This window comes from Bidens hawaiensis, unplaced genomic scaffold (genome assembly GCF_021521415.1).
Source record: "Bidens hawaiensis isolate Kalapana, Puna unplaced genomic scaffold, B.hawaiensis_p1.1 tig00003307_1, whole genome shotgun sequence".
NCBI classification, from domain to species: domain Eukaryota; kingdom Viridiplantae; phylum Streptophyta; class Magnoliopsida; order Asterales; family Asteraceae; genus Bidens; species Bidens hawaiensis.
The window spans coordinates 1,124,160-1,142,983 of NW_027491184.1; positions in this window are offsets into that span (position 1 = coordinate 1,124,160).

Genomic DNA, 18,824 nt, shown 5'->3' on the forward strand with positions numbered 1-18,824 from the left:
CTTTCATGGGGACACTTTAAGAAAGACCTTGTCGCCTATTTTAAATGATAAAGGTTTTCTACGAGCATCGATATAACTCTTTTGTCGATCTCAAGAGGCTTTCAGTTTTCGTTTAATCTTATGAATTTCATCCATCGTTTCTTGAATCAAATCAGATCTCATAAATTGAGTATCACCGAATTCCGTTCAATGAAGTGGTGATCTATATTTTCGCCCATATAATGCTTCATATGGTGCCTCTTGTATACTACTATGATAGCTATTACTGTAAGAGATTTCAATGAATAGGAGGTGTTGATCCCAATTCCCTTTTACATATTACTTTGAATGCATTTTTGTTTGTGATTGTGCAGAAATGGTATACCCGTTTGAAATGAAGCACAAAATGTGCGCCTTTCTCCAAGTTACTGAGGAGAACAGGCTGGTGGAATTAATGATAAGGTGGCTCGTTCGATCTAACATTCGATTTACCATAACTGAAAGCCATGTGATCTACATAAATCATCATCTTGATTTCTGGAAATCAGCACAACTTGAAGATGATATTAATGGGCGATGTATTGAAGCAACTGTGGTTGGTCATGAAATGGAAATCACTCAGCAGTTAATAAGGGAGAGTCTACAGTTGCATGATAATCTGGATGCCTAGCTATCTTATTCTACCTAGCGATTGTTGAGGATCAACAATGGGGTCGGACAATTCCAGAACGGAATTTTCCCGATTTTATACTGTTTTCTGATCCGCCACATAATCCTAGGTTTTACACAATGGAGGGGTACTTGGACACAAATGAGTAGGAAGATATCCACAGCCACAGTCGCTGTTTTTTATAATAGGCCGCTTAATTTTTCGAGAATGATCTTTGAAGGGCAAGTGGTGAACTTGAGAAAGCGGGAATAAGATCGATTTCTTATGTACCCAAGATTTCTGGAGATTAATTTTAACATTATATGTCCAGATATTCCAACCTCCGGGATTACACATGTGCTCCAAAACCCGAATGTGTTTGTAAGAATTAACAGGTTGGGAGCAACAAGCCATTTCAATTCGGAAGTGGAGTATAATATTCTACCTTGGCTTGTTGATAATAACATGGAGATTATGGAAGTACCTGAGTCACCAAGGGTGACTAGTGAAGAGAAAGTAGTGAAAGTGATGATGATGACATGTCGGATTCTGATGATGGAGGAGATGATGAACAAGGGGAGATGATCTTATTGTTGAACAAGATGATGAAAAAGAGGAGGAGGTTGTGACTGAGATTATAACACAAGTCTAGGATGAAGCAAACAATAATGAAACTAATGATGATTTGACCATGGACAACATTGTTTCTACACCACCTACCTCACCACAACACCAATCACCACACCAAGACCATACCCATTAGCCATATATCCCTTCACCACCCCAAGATCAATCTTATGAACCATATATCCCATCACCACCTACTTCACCACCAACCTAAACCGAAACAAAAACCCAATACCAACCTGAACATGAACCTTACATACCCGAATACATTCCATCCCATATTATAAACCAACCCAATAAACCTTACAGTCACCAATACATTCCCTAACCTCTAATGAACCACATATACCCACTTTCACAATCATAAATACTCACACACCTACCATTCAAACTAGAAACCATTTACCAAGAACCAGTGAAAATATCATTGAAAGCCCACCCCATGACACTCAACTAACTCAAATACGTAATCATTTCCTCTTTCACCAATAAACTCACCATCCCCTGATTCTAGAATGAGCCTCCTTGAAAGTCATATGACTGTTGTTATTGAGAACTGTGATCTAAGAAAAGAAAATGAGGCCTTGAAAAAGAGAAACACCGATTTAGAAACTCAACTGAAACAGGCTCTACAATGAATTCAAACCTTGTGACCGAGGTTGAGAAAACCTCATATGCACCAAAACAGGGGGAGAATTTACCTGTTTCTGGTGATGATGATGAAGAATATGTTTTAAAAATCTTAGAGGTATGTATGGGAGTGAGGATGAGGAAGAAAGAGATGAAGAAGAAGCATATGAGGCTGATGTGTCAGATGATGTGATTCAGGAGTACAATGTAAATAAGTATGAGGCAGAAATTAATGATGATATTGTCGTGGATGCAAATGAGCATGAGACTGAAATTGATATGAATATGCAAGAGAATGAAGTGAATGTGGATGATGAGGAGGAGGTGTATAATGATGAAATTGTTAAAGATAGTGTTGAAAATGTGATAGCTGATGGTGTGGTGAAAACTAGAGACAACAATGATAAAAATAACGATGATTTGGATCTTGATATACTGTCTGGAGAAGTTGAAGATGTTGAATCATTGATTATGGTTGAAAAGGAAAAGGGGGTTAATGATGAGCTGAATGACTTATTTAAATATATTGATGACATTCTAGATAACTTCCTACTCACAGTGGTGAGGGATGTAGGCCCATTTAGACTGGGGAACCTTGAAGATGAAAATAGGAGAATCAAGGGGAACGCAGTGGCTGAACATGAAGGCCAGCAGCAACCCTTGAAACATAAAAAGGTTGAGTCCAGTGATGAGCTATCATTTATTGATGAAACAATTGAAGAAGGGATTAATTGGCATGGCAAGATAGTGGGGGAATGGATACATAGAGACATGATTAATATATTTTTGGATGATAAAGAGTTAGAAGAACAAAGTCTCCAATTGGAAGAATTTGAATTGAAAAGAAAATTGAATGAAGAAAAAAGTCCATTAATTAAGAAGTTATTGAAAGGTTGTTAAGGTTGCAACAAACAGAAGATGCTGGCAATGCTCTTGCTATTGTCATCTATCAATTCCAACAACCCAAAACACCACAACCCAACACCCCTGAGCTTGAATTGATTATTCCCAATGCTGATCCTGAAGTTAAAAATTCTAAGAAGCAGCTGGTAACTAATTTGAATGAAAGACAATTCAATATGATATGATAAAGAAGGCAAGTGAAATGATGAATCAGAGCATAATTGATGAAATTAAGAAAGATGAAAAGAGCTGGCCTGCTGATTTGTTAAGATACACAAGAAAAAGGAAGAGATTCGGGGTTGGAAAAATTCCTGAATAGGAATTATCAAAGAAGAAGAAAGGGGTAATCAATGGTTTGCCACTGCTAGTCATAAAACCAGAAGATTATATGGAAAATGAACCACAAGATGCCCTGAATGATTTAACTGATACTGAAAATGATAAGGTGCATGACTCTCCCCGTGTTGATCTAACTGAAACATACATAGAAAATATTCAAGTAAGGCTTGACGATATAAAAATGGAAGATCCCAGGGTTATCCATCTAATGCGACATGGATTTGAGTTTGAAAAACTGTCGAAAATGACTGATGAGGGGTTGGACTCCCTGTTTGAAAAGAAGAGAGAGGGAGTTAGAAAAATGAGGGAGAAGAGAAACAAACTGATACAACATTACCTAAAATACTTCAAGCCCCACAATTTCTCTAAGAAACAACCAAGTCACATGAACTATGAAGATCTGGAAAACATGTACAAATCATCAAAAAGAGAGAATTGAAGAAGATAAAGAGACAAGAAAAAGATAATTTGTTGATGATCAAAAGCGAGCTAAACAAAATATATAGCAGATTTGGAGAAAAGTGTGGATTCCTAATTGATCATGGTTTGAATTATGAGTTTTTTGATTGCACGAGCAAGAAGGAAGTGGAAGAAAATTTCAAGAAACTTTCACTAAAAATACAAGTAGAATTTGATGATGCAGAGCGATCAAGACAAAAGAGACTATCACAAGAAAATATATCTCTTATTGAAAGATTGATGGAAGCTAGGGGAGTAGGTGAACAACTCAATAAACTGATTGAAACTCAGAAAGAAGAACTTTATGAGTCAGAGTTTACCAATTATAGGAATGAGTTGAAAGAAGCCTATAACATAGAAAAACCATCTCAAGCTTCTTCCCGTATAACTAATGTGAAAGAAGAACTAGCTGAAACATCTACAAGAGTCAATCTATTGCCATGGGAAGATGTAAAAAGAATCAGGACTCTTAGAGAACTCATGTTAAGCAAAAGTATGTCTGAAAATGTCTTTGATAATCTTGGAAAAGCACAACTTAAAGAACTGTTCTATATTGAAAAGGTGCATTGGGAGAAATTGGAAGAAGAACAAAGAAAATTATTATCTTTCCATGTGGACCAAGAGGGGAACCATCAAAGAGAAAGATCTCCTCCAACAAAATAAATTGAATGAGACATAATGGAGATGATTAACATTGTATCTAAAGAAGGAGTTTATTACTTGAAGTTAATCATGATATAAAAAAGGTTGAAATTGTGAAACTATATGAACAAAAGGGACATGTGAGAAGGCCTCAATCCAAATAAAAATATACTCCAAGGGCCTCCACTGTAATTGTCCCCATTCTAACTACAAGGTCAAATTTGCAGAGACAACAAAGGCCACCTTCAAAGGTGGACCTACCAAAGAACCTTTATTTTTATTGCAGAACAAAAACCTTGAAAATGATTATGATTAATGGAGAACTGAAGAATATTGTATTCAAAAATGACTTTCAAGATTACAATAAAGAACAACTGGAAGAAATCGCCAGACTCAATCTGTATGATTATCAAGAACTTTTAAAATTCATAAAAGAACAATCCACAAAGGAATTTCTTTTGCTCAACAAGAAGAGGAAGATGGAGCTCTCTCAAGCTGAAAGAACAAAAAGACAAAGGAGGATGAGTGAAATTAGGATGACTGAGATAACCTACAAGACATCAAGAAAATCCTCAAATCCTTTGGCCAACATGAGAGAATGCATTAACATGAAGTAGCAAATGTCAAGGCCCAATTATGAAGTCCAGAAAAATGGCAGAGTTTAAGATAGTCTTTGAACATAAAGATCAATGATTCATCTTAAGAAATTCAGATGGACTGGTCTTAGACATCATTCAGCATGACACAAACTTGGAGTATCTACATGTGGAGGATCTTGATGACATAATCAGATGGAATCTGCCGTCTCAACAACCACACCACAGGGAGATCTCCTTATTCAGGCAAAAGGCTGCTGTTGTCAAGTTTGATAGAAGATCGGAGGCTCAAGAAGCTCAAGAAGATGAAGGCCTTTTATTTTCTATTTTATTTTGATGTGTAATGTCCATGTGACAGCATTTTGAGTAAGCAATTTTCTTTTAAGTAATTTAATATTTACTTTTTGAAATATGCTGTGTATTTTGAAAAGTGTATGTAACCAACTGGGGTTTTCGTGCATCTGAGTTTGTTCCAATCTAGGGAGATATTGTTGGGATCCAGATTCGACAAAAGGAAGATTGTAATCTTCTCAACCTCCTCAGAAATGGCTAAGTATGGAATACGAGAAAGCTTGTCCCTTGGAGCAAGCCTAAACTTATTCAAGCAAATATTGTGATTTTGAGCAAAGTTATCTTCTGGAATTCTATTAAGTAATATTTTGAGCAAACTACACTTGATCAATCAAGGTTGTTTTCCAGTCGATCAAGGATTGCCAAGAGAAAATATATGGCGGTGATTCTGTTAAGCCTGGTGGATCACAAGTTTTGCTAATCGCTAAGGGTATTGATTGGAACAAAGTGTTAGGTTAAGATTATGACATATGAAGAATTGAATCTTCTCAACCACCTTAGAAAATGACTAAGTATGAAAACCGAACAAACTTATCATATTCGAAAAATAGATGATTGGAATCTTCTCAACCTCCTCAGAAATGGCTAAGTATGGAATACGAGCAAGCTTGGCCCTTTGAGCAAGCCTAAACTTATTCAAGAAAATATTTAGCTTTCGAGCAAAGTTATCTTCTAGAGTTCTTTTAAGAGATAATTTCGAGCAAACTACACTTCATCAAGCAAGTTTGTTCTCCAGTCGATCAAGGTTTTCAAAGAGAAAACATACGGGGGTGATTCTATTAAGCTTGGTGGATCACAAGCTTTGCTAACCGCTGAGGGTATTGACTGGAACAGATTGTTGGGATAAGATTATGACATATGAAGGTTGGAATCTTCTCTACCTCCTCAGAAAATGACTAAGTATGGAAATTATTCAAGCAAGGTATTTTTCTTTACAAGAAAAGATAGCTTTTAGAAGTCTTCTAAGTGATAGTTCGAGCAACCTACACTTCATCAAGCAAGGTTGTTCTTCAGGTCGAGCAAGGTTTGTTTCATAGCAAACTACTGAATTAACCAAGCTAAAACCAAGCATATTGGTGGATCGAGCAAGGTTTAATAAACAATGGTCCCAACATACTTGAAGGAAGTTTATTGAAGAAATTACTAAGGACATCCAATGAGCAAGGTTCGACCTCGAGCAAGCTACAGTGTCACTAGCACAATTAACTTGTTCTAGTAAGTTAATTAACAAAAGGTTGAAGGGATCCAAGAAGAACAAATTTCCTCGTAAGAGTTATATCGAGAAAAGTTTAATATAATCAGTAGTTTGAAGTCTACTTGAAGGATAATTTCTAAGGAAAATATCCTAAATAAAGCTTATTCGGAGAACTGTTCCAAACATACTTAAGGTTACAAAGGTCTGCTCGACAAGGATAAAAGCTTACAAGCTTACTCGAAGACCTGTTTGAATATGCTAAGTATCAATCATTAGGGTTTCTAGAAGATGTCAGGTGTGCCTATTTAAGGAAACTTTAGGGCACGCCTATAACAACGGACACATAGCGAATATTGTGATTTGACGGTTGTCTCTTTCCTGAAAAGAATATCTTTGAATGGAAAAGCTGCCACAAATACAAACATTCCACCTAGAATTTTCATTGGATCTTCACAGAGCATAACTCATAACCGTCTTGTCCACACACTGTTTTTGGTTATGAGACTGATTGTTGTGTTGATTGATCGATCTCGACAGCAACAAGCATGGGTGGTAGGGGCACCAGGTGGGGGTTATGGTGTATTAGCGTGACAAGGAGTAGACGGCACAGACTTTTGTTGTACGGCTTGTGCATTAGGCGGGGCACGACAAGAGAAAGCAAGGTAACTGTAGCAATTGCATTGGGTGCACAGTCGGCAAGGGGATTGAGCACGGTGATGACGGTTATATTTAGCACATATAGGGTCAGGTCCAGTGTAGGCTCATTTGTTCGGGGCATTATGGTTTTGTTGAGGTTGGTTAACGACATAGTTTTGATGATTGGCTTTACGCTTGTTGTTGTGGTGGTGATATATTTTGTCTGAAGCACGTTTTGGTTCCGCTTTATCATCAGTGGATGATTCATTTTTGGTCTTGTCGGGGGTAGGCTTGGAATCCTTTCAGGACAAAGTTTCATCCCTAACATGATCATCGGTGAGGGAAGCAGCTAGGTCCGTAGACTCCCTGATGGTAAATTGGTCACGACTCACCACAACATCATAAAAAACAGTTGGTAAACCGCGAATGTATTTTTGAATGCCACGGTTCTCGGGAGTTACAAGGTGGGGTACGATTCCGCTAAGCTCCTGAAAGCGGCTGGAATAGGTGGAATTATTCCCTCCAATTTACGTGAGCTCCCAGAAATTAGCCTCAAGCCATTGAAGTTCATGATCAGGGCCAAACTATTTCTTCATGGCCTCTTTGAGATCCTCCCAAGTCATGGCCACGGCCAACTCAGTTCCATGGTCAGCCTTGAGAGCATTCCACCTAGTGATAGCTCGATCCTCAAAAACGCTCGAGGCGAACTTAGTCCGTTTGGCGTCCAGACACTTACAATGGATGAACACATTCTCCATTTTTTCGACCCATTGTAGGAGTTTGGTGGAACTTTCCTCACCATGAAAAGAGGTAGGTTTGGTACTCGGAGTTCTTAAAGTTAAAGTTGTTCGGAGCAGCAGATGAAGCAAAACCATTTGAGTTGGGGCTCCGGATTTGGGTTATTATAGTGGTTATAGTAGTAGCAAACTCCTTGGTGATCCTAGCAGACAGACGGCGGTCGTGAGAACCAATTGAATGCTGATGACGACTGTGGTTTCTTAGTGATGACATTCTACGAGAAAATAAAGCTCAATGATTGTAAGATAAAGAGAAAATTGTATAAATATTTCTGAGATGACGTAGTTAATGCGATCAATGTTAGATAACTAGATGAGAAGATGAGGTTAGTTTAAAAGTTAAGATTTATTTTATTAAGTTAACTTTAAAATAAATTAACGAAACATATTTTTTTTGTTGGCCTCCCATGAGCTATCCATGGCAGTTTGAATGCCCTAACGAACTAAAGAATAAAAGTAATTGAGTTGGATGGCCCATGAGCGCTACATGGCATTTTAACTATACCAACTAACTAACAAATTATGAATGCAAGAGAGTTGGATGGCCAGTGAGTGTTACATGGCATTTTAACTATGCAAACTAAATTACGAACTAACAAAATAGATATATGACTAGTTGGAGCATCCCATGAACAACTACGCATGATCAATGCCAAAAAAAACGTAATATTTCAAAAAAGTTGAGGAATAGATAGTAGGAGTCCCCATGAGTTCCATGGATTTTTAGCCTAACTAACCATTTAAAATAACATAACACAATAATCGGGAAAATTACTGAATTTAGCCACAAACCGCCGTGAATTCGATTTAAAAAATAAGGAATGCAACCGCTAATGCAATTACGTTTGACAGCCTATGGTGTCGGTCGTATGACAGTTGTTTTCCGCTTTGCCCTATAAGCTCGAGTAATATGGCCTGGTTATCCTCCAGGTATGGAATAACGTCTTAACTTGGGTACTCGGAACCGTTTTGCCAAGACCCAAGTAATAGTGCTCTCCCCCTTCTTGTTACTACAAGAATTTGTCACACTACCTAACCTTAAGGTGAAAGAGTAAACACAACACTAGGGGATTCTTAAGGAATTTCCCAATAATAAAACGCAATCTACTTATTAAACTAATAAAAATATTTTGAGACTGAGGCATTACCTTGGAGTTGTGTGTATGCATTTTACTAAGGAAACCAAGTAAGCACATATGAGGCTCCTAAGCATGTTACTAAGGCACCACTAACGACCTATCTTAAACCTTCAGCTCTGATACCAATTTGTCACAACGCAACCTAAGGCGGAAATATCGGAGGGCGAACTGATTGTTCATGCAATATTTAAAAAATTGACAATATCTATTAATTTCAGAGTACTATCATGCAATATTTAAAAAATTGACAATATCTATTAATTTCTATTAAATATCCAAATAAATTCAAACAAACAAAGTACATAATTTGGAAATGAAAGCAACAATATAATTCAGATTCAAATTTTAGATAAGACATGATTTATTTCTTCTAACATAAATATCTCTATGTTCTTCACCAATCTTGAAATTAATTCAAACGAAAACCTGCATATGCGATAAACTAAAAATAGATTTGTCAACACAAGGTTGAATGAGTAAAACATCAATCATTTAATACATTATAATTTGAAAAGAGTAAAAACCGTCCTTTGTGACATAAACAATTAAAGCCAATGATCAAATAATGTGTGTCGGTAAAACCATCGCCTTGCGAAGTGGGCTTTGGCTACTATGACATTTTGTGCAAAGATTTTGAGGATGTTATGAAGTCGAAGCTTGAAATGAGCACTATGGGAGAGTTGAAATTTTTCTTGGGATTGCAAGTCGAACAACTTTCTAATGGGATCTTCATTTATCAGTCAAAATATGTCAAGGATATCCTCAAAAAATTCAATATTCTTGACTCATCGCCGAGCAGAACTCCTATCCCGCTAAATCATGGAATTGGTCCTGATCCCACCGGGGAATAGGTTGATGAAACTATATACCATTCTATGATTGGTACCCTTATGTATCTGCATCAAGGCCAGACGTCGTGTATCAGGCGTCTTTGTTTTCCAAATATCAATCTAGTCCAAGGGTCTCTCACCTAACGGTAGTGAAGTGGATCCTTCGGTATCTTAAGTAGTGCCAAGGGTCGATCCTTGGTATCCTCGAGACGATGTATTTAGCTGAGAGCAATTTCTGATTCTGATTATGGCAGCTGCAAGCTGAACGCCAAATCTACCACCGCTGGCTGTCAATTCTTTGGTAGCAGGTTGGTGACATGGTAGTTTAAGAAGGAGACGACTGTGTCGCTATCCACCTATGAAACTGAATATGTAGCTGTTGTCCTAGGTTTTTTGGATACAACAACAAATGTTCGACTACGGTTTGAATTTTCTTACTACCGCTATTTTTGTAGATAATACTGCTGCTATTTCCATAACTAAAAACCCGGTAAGTCACTTGAAAACTAAACATATTGACATACAGTAACACTTCATCCGTGACTCTTACGAGAAGAAGTTGATTACCGTAGACCAAATTCACACCGACGAACAAAAAGCTGATCCTTTACTAAAGCTTTCGATAAAAACAGATTTTTGTATTTGTAGGGGCTTAACAGTATTAAGAACGTGGGCGTTGGAGAAGTGAGTGATCCCAAGGTTATGGATTCCGATCTTTGAGTAACCGTTCACCAGGTCATGTTTTGTTTGTAAGTATTTGAAAAAACTTAAAAGTCAAAAACATTTGAAAAATTATAAATGCCAAAAACATTGAAAAATGTGTAAAATACAAAAACAATAGAAAATTGCTCCTTAAAATGAGTTTTGAGGCATAAAAGGAAGATGATAGTACATTGATTGCCTTGTTCCTAATCCGGTAAATTGAGAAATAAAAGTCTATTGCTTAATGTTTGGTGTATGGGTAGGCTATTGAACAAACAAGTAAGGGAATAAGTGATATAAACATAAATTGCCATGTTGAAAGATGTGTTAGTATTCTAGCAAAAGTCTTGGTAATGAAGATAGAAATGTAATAGCCTTTCATACTCAACCCTTATGTTTCAGTAGATTACCAAAATTAAAGTGTTAATAAAGTGTTTAAGCGTCTAATGCACGGTTTACATTTTAACAGTGTATGGTTTTATGGCCATAAATCCTATATTGATGGGATGCATTAGATTTCTGAAGCCATGAGGTCTTTATGCGATTTTCATCTGGGTATTCATAAAAATGAATATTTAAAATCTTGCTCAAAGGAGCGAACCCCTGATAAGTCATTAAACTTGATCGCTATGTACAAAAGTACAAATTTTACTACTGACTTGATCAAAAATGTTAGTCATACATTGAACCTCCCTTATGCGCGTCTTAATACCAGTAAGAAACGGACCCCAGGGAAATACAATGTATGTAAGCCGACATATGGAATCATGCATACTCATCCTTGGCGAAGGAAACTTGTTGTATTGTTTGATAACGGGGTATGCCTTGTTGTGGAAAACTGTTGCTATGATTGCCTTGTTCTGGAAAACTGGTTCTAAGGTTTTATTCAACTTGGGGTGACATGGAAAAAATAAAAATAAGCCTGAATCAAGATTAGATCTGATCATGTTCTGAAATTATTTGCTTAATTGAACCTTAATCATATCACTGATGTCTTTGAACATTTTTGTTACAAAAGTTTAAGTGGACAACACTATCCATAACCTATTTAACATGAGACATAATAAAACTGAAAACCGTGATGGAAGAACGGATTGATCAATATGATTCCTTACTCAACTCACAAAAATATGTTTCTTTATGTTTGTGATTAGTTCTTATTTTGAGATATTTCCTTTTACAACGTTTTCATTCTTAAAAAAATATATTTTATATTTCTGTATTATTTTTGATTTTTGTGCATGGTGATTTGGGTCTAGATATCCGAGAACTGGAATCGAGTAGTTGTTTCTGGAAAATATTTTCAAAATTAGAGTTTAAAAGTACATAAGTTTTTATCAAGGTCATTCAATTGGACTTGTTTTCAAGAATTGAGAAATTGAATGTTTTAAAATCAGTTGTGTTTAAAATTTCAAAATGTTTCATAAAGGTTATTAGTTTGGACTTGATTGAGATTGTATGTGTGAACTTTGTCATGTTTTAGTTGAATATTTAAATTTATAAGTGACTAACTGATACGACGTATAAGGCAAACACTTATACGTACTAATAGTAAACATATACCGAGACTTTAATACAATATCTTTTAGGAAGATCATGTGGGTCTACTGTTGACGCGAGTATCGAGGATGGCTGACAATTAGGTAGTTTCAGTATTAATACTCAGTTATGAAGGCTTTATGTATTGCTTTTCTCAGTTTATATTTTCTACACTTCATTTATACATAAACTTCATATCGGTTTCTAGTTCAAGTTAACATATTCACTGATTTGTCTATATCATGATTTGAATATTTGCTTCATTAATCATATAGTACATTGCATGTGAATTAAATCTTTGAAATGGGTCTTTCGAAAGTCGAAATGTGAAATGTTAAATCTGTAACCGATTATAGTTTCTATTGAAAATGATTGTTAGTCATAATCTTGTGCTTCTTAACTGGTTTGTCTGTGTAATTGCAGATGGCTAGTGATGATTCAACTGATGATGATTTGGAGGATGATAAAATGATTGTTTGCTCAAGGGTTTGCAAGGAAAAGATGAAAGGAAGATCACAAGTATTCTGTTCAAGTCTAATATCAGCTAGATGGTGGATTATTTCCTATAATATCATCTATCCGTATATTGGATAGATGATATGAATCTTTGATGGTGTTTTCTTCAAAATTTTATTCACCATCACTACTATAGATTCGACCGGGGTCAACAAAATGAATCTTTGGGTGCCTCGGGTGCTGTCAAGAAGCCATGGGTAAGATCCAAATTTTCATGTTGACATGACCGAGGTCTATTATATCTACAGATTATATAAATCAGATTTAGGATTTTTGTTAGAAATTAAGATCTAGCATTTCCAAGGGGGAGTTTTATAGAGTATTAATGTCTAATGCTATGGCTTATGGGCTTACTATGTAATAGTTTGTATTGTAAAATGCTGAAATTGTCAAATGTAAGGAACGTAGAAGTCATAATCAACCGTATAAGACTTATACGGAGCGCATAAGTCTTATACACTGACCATAGACTTATACGTGACACTGTAGCAGTAAATATAGGCTTTCATGTTCATTCTTTTGTAATAGTTGTAACAGTTCTGATTTATACTCAAGTTGTTACAAACTTACATCAAAATATCAGAGCTTATAAGTGAATGTTTTGTTAATCCTTTACGATATTATTCCGCAATATTGTTTAGTATAGAAAATAACACGTTAATCGGTCCGAATCATAAGATTTACACGTAAATGATGTCATGCATGGTCTGGATCATGCACATTCAGTTTATGTTCCTGGAGTCAAGACGAGCCAGAACCACTAAACAATTACCTTGAATGATGAGGAAACGATGGTTAATAATAACAATAACAAGCCGTCTAGAACTTGATTAAGAACTGATATCAACAGTTTGCGGTAATATAATTAACTATAGGGATTTGATTCGCGATGTGATGGGGAAGATACAGACGTGTTTAATTGCAATTATATAACCACTAGATGGTATAACCCTAGTATAGTATAGACAGTTTGTACATTAAAGTAAATGAGATCTTTTTTATTGTTTATTCCTAATTATAAGTGTCGGTGTGATCGTTAATTCCTAATTATAAACGACTTGCAAAGATCAATTCTAAGAATACGATAAAAATTAAACTACTAGAAACAATCTGGATCGCGGGTTTGGTTTAAAACGGGTCTCTGGGTTTCGGTTAATGGGTTGAATGGATAATAATTCGATAACTTGCAATAAGGTCCCTACACTTTTGATAAGGATGCATATTAAGTTGGAACTTGAGTTCTAGGGGTAAACATGTATATATTTGAAAGTTATTATAGATATATAAATATATATAATAAACCATGATATATCAATAATTGTGATGTTTTATTGATAAAATAACCCGAACACAGAAACAGGTCGGATAACGGTTAACATAATATTAAAACGTAAAATCCGAGTTGTTACAGTATCCCCTACTTTTGGGAATTTCGTCCTGAAATTAAAGAACACCAAAACAAAACCATTAAATTTTGAGGAATGGAAAATTTTAAATATAATTTAAAAATCATAATAACACGAAACTTTGAAAATATGAAAGGACACTTATATATAGGATGTATCGGTGGCATATCCACTATGACCTTATCATCTCTACATTATTACAACTACTTTCGATTATATATTATGACACACAATTGTACGTATTATGATTTCCATGCAAGTACTTAGATAATTATGTGTCGATCCATAATTACTTAGATCATCGGATGGTCCAGATAATTCGTCCCATCGTGTGGTTTACAAAACACTTGAAAACACATTTTGTGAGGAAACAAAAGTTTCAAGAAATTTTATATATAAACTGGTAAATCATGAAGGTATAAAGCATTTCAAAAATTGAAATGGGCTTAAATGGAACAATAAAATTTCTAAATCAACTTTTAACGTAAATTTATAAATCTTGAAAATTTAAAGGAATAACTTACTAAAAGTTGAGATCATAGAAATGGTTTGTGAAAAAAGAGAATAAGAAAATAAGATAGGAGTATGCTATAATAAAAAATTTACTTAAATAAAATAAACTTTCTTTATGAGATAAAATATGCAAATGATAAATAAATCAAATGGAATGTATTCAATACCATAAAGAGTCATTACAATCCATAATTGGGAAAAGTCATTATAAATATAAGATAGAATAAGGAAATAAACAAAAGACTTCAGAGTCCTTGAGTAGCTTAACTGGTTTGACTTGAAGCACATTGATGAGTTGAATTCATAAGAGCTTGAGCAGTCGAGGTAGATTGAATCGTGATAGCTTGAATAGGTTGAGCGTGAATGGGTTGCATGGTTGTGATTTGATTAGGGTATCATTGGTAAACTTGTGCTTGTGGGTGCGGAATTTGATAAGTCTTGATTAAGTAGGAATGGTCTTGACTGAGGATATGGGGTTGATAGGTTTGGATTTGATGGGCATGGATAATCTAGTGGGGTGCAGTCATAGCTTGAGCTTGATGAGCATGGCTAAGCTGACGACACACATTTCGGAGGTGATTTGGGTCTATTCAATGGTAACAAGAACGGGTGATATGGGCACAGGTGGGGTATATGGTGTATTAGCGGGTCTAGGAGCAGACAACACAGACTATTGTGGGACGACTTTTGTATTAGGTGGGGCACAACAAGAGTTATTAAGGTGATCGTAACGATTGCATTGGGTGCACAGTCCGCAAGGGGATTGACCAAGGTGATTACGGTTACATTTAGCACATAGAGGGTGAGGTCCGATGTAGGCACTTTTGTTCGGGGCATTTTGGTTTTGTTGCGGTTGGTTATTGGGTTGGTTAACGACATAGTTTTGGTGATTGGATTTACGCTTGTTGTTGTAGTAGTGATCGTTATTGTTTGAAGCAGGTCTGGGTTTCGCTTTAGCATTATTGGATGAGTTGTTTTGGTCTTGTTGGGGATAGGCTTGGAATCCTTTCCGGACAAGGTTCCATCCCTAACATGATCGTCGATGAGGGAAGCTCCTAGGTCCATAGCCTCAACGATGGTTAATGGGTCACGACTCACCACAACATCACAGGAAATAGTTGTTAAACCGTGAATGTATTTCTGAATGCCAATGTTCTTGGGGGTTACAAGGTGGGGTACGATGACGCTAAGCTCCTGGAAGCGGTTGGAATAGGTGGAATTATCCCCACCAATTTACTTGAGCTCATAGAATTCAACCTCAAGCCTTTGAAGATCTGATCAAGGCAAAACTCATTATTCATGGACTCTTTGAGTTTCTCCCAAGGCATGGCCATAACCAACTTAGTTCGTTGGTCGGCCTTAAGAGCATTCCACCAAGTGATAGCTCGATCCTCCAAAACGCACGAGGAGAACTTAGTTCGTTTGACATCCGATCATTCTCAATGGTTGAACACACTCTCCATTTTCTCGAACCATTGCAAGAGTGTGGAGGCATTTTCCTTACCATGAAATGAGGTATGTTTGGTACTCAAAAAGTTCTTAAAGTCAAAGTTGTTCGGAGCAGCAGATGTAGTAGAACTATTCGAGTTGAGGCTCTGGATCTCGGTTATTATAGTGGGCATAGAAGTAGCAAACACCTTGGTGATCCTAGTAGCCAGACGGCGGTCGTGAGAAACAGATGAACTCTGATGACGACGGTGGTTTCTTAGTGAAGACATTCTATGAGAAAAATAAAGGTAACTGATTGTAATATAAAGGGTAAATTGTGTAAATATTTATGAGATGACGTAGTTAATGCGTGTAATGTGAGATAACTAAATGAGAAGATGAGGTTAGTTTAAAAGTTAAAATTTATTTAATTAAGTTAACTTTACAATAAACTAACTGTAGGTTCCCAGCCGGATCTACACGGAAATATCTCGTTCTACGTAGGTGCGGAATCCCTACGTAAGACGATACGAGCGTAGAATCGATATACGTTAAACACAAGCAAACACACGTTACAATAAACAAAGAACACGTTGTATTGCAACTAATAACACGTGATATATCAATCACCGATTACCGAACTAAACAACTAACTACATACAAGCCGTATCCCAACACTAAATACACTTCGACAACTTCGCCTAACATGCTAGGCGAAGTTGTCACTAACTTCGCTTGTTTCACAAGTTCGCCTATATCAGGCGAACTTGTGAGACAAGTTCGCTTAAACATTAATACAAAAACCAAATAACACGATTACAGACACTAGATACTTAACTACTGACATCATGCACCAACAGACTCCCACTTGGCAGTAGCTTCATATCTCTATCTTCAAACACGTGTCTCGTAATCCCAAAAATCTTGTATCTTCCATCTTTAAGCATGAACGCCTTCTCGTACACAAACTGAAACTACTCTTTGATATTTCTTTGCTTCTTCTTTCCAGGCAGGAATATAAAATATCTTTTTCTCATTTAGCACCTGCAGATCAGTTTGAGACAAATTCACTAAGTGCATTGGATCATACACTCTCATCAGCTCCTGTTCATCTTCATCCTCCATTACCGCCTCTACTGTTTCACTATCAACGTACCACCATTTCAGATCTTTGAGCACATCCTTGGGCATTTGTTTCATCGGCACTTCTTTTAGACATCGGATCGGTTTATACTTCATTATCATCCAAGGCTTGCCATCTGCTCTCATTCCTCTGTCTTTGTCTTCAACGAGCTTTCCTTTCTGTGGTTTCAACAGCTCGAACTTTTTCTCTTTTATGCTTTCCTTCCAAACTATCTTTCCAATGATCCTAGCCATGTTATCATCACTCCTGTTTATCAACCCCAACCTGGCTAAGTCCTTCACTTCACACTCAGGCAATGTATTCAACGATCTCAACAACCTCTTGAAATACTGAACCCCATCATACCGTTTAATCACAAAGAGCCTCAACTGCTCATCATATAACCAGCATATAATCCCCTTTTTCGATTCAGCATAACCTTTGATGTTGAAACTTTTCTTGAACATAGTAGGGACCGCCGGTTTCTTAGTCTTTATGAACCACTGAGCGTAGCCTTCTTTCCATCTTGGCTGCTCCTCCCATTCAGTCTCATCACATTCCGTATTTTGACCCAGATCTGACTTTTCAACTGCCGGAATTTCATGCTCAATGTTCTCTTCCACAATCTCTCCTTCTTCAACTTCATTGTCAATCACGATCTCAGCCCCTATCTTCTCAATCTCTTCCAACGGTAACACATCATCATCACCTATAACTTCATCATCCAATACTTCCTAAGCCTCCACAACCACCACATCATCACCCCCTGAACCGCCAGCTGCACTCGTTGACTCCCCCTGAGATGTGGAAGTCCCAAGAGCTTGTTCAGTTCTTGGCAACTCACCACCTGCACCTTTCGATGCATTGGGATCCTCGTTTCGATTGTTGCTCTTTTTTGTCCTCAGCTCGTCACCCTTACAGCTCGTCTCCCCCTGAGATGCCAAGAACTGTTTCAAGGCGTCAAATATTTTACCATGCTCGATCAGGAGGGACGACTGAATTTGATTCTCCGCAACGAGGCGCTGAATAGCATGAGTCTGGATTAGATTTACTCTTGATTGTTCTGCCACGACCCTTTCAAGCGCTGCTATTCTTTTCGAGTCGGATAAGGTTGCATCAAAATCAAACCTCATGTGTGATATGTCTTGAGCGTACGGAGGAGGGATTCCCAATGTAACCGGCACCTCAGAAACAGATGGAAACTTAACCGCAGGTGGTATCGTAACCGACAACCCTGCAGTGGCGACAATCGTCGACTCAACAAAACTTGCAACGACCTCCGATGGAGTAAGAGATGGAGGTGGCAAGGACACAATCTCCGGAGCCGAGATCTGGAATGTAGTGGGTGGGATGCCGAAAGAAGGTGACGTAGTTAACACGGGAACACCCAAGGTGATCGGCCCTGTAACAGTCAATGATGAAGGGACCATAGTCATACCAGACAGTGCGGATGGAGTGAAACGAACCACCCTTGAGCTCTCACCAGCTCCCGAACCTGCACCTGCCCTTTCCCTGCTCGCTCTACGGACCAACCGATGTAAATCTTCCTCAAAATCCGAGTCACTGTCGTCGGTGTCTCTCTTTCTCTTCCCATGAATTCTTTCTTGAGAGATCAAAATTTTTCTAGCTTCAGCCACATCATCATCTGAGGAATCTGAATCAGCCTCCGTCGTAGCTGCCACCTACTAGAAACCCGGGCAACCGAGACCTGTACCTCTTCATCTGGATCAACACGTTCCATATCAAAGAATCTGTTGGTGCATAAATGTCAGTAGTTCATAGTCTAGTGTCTGTAATCGAGTCTGTAATTTTATTTATGTTTTTG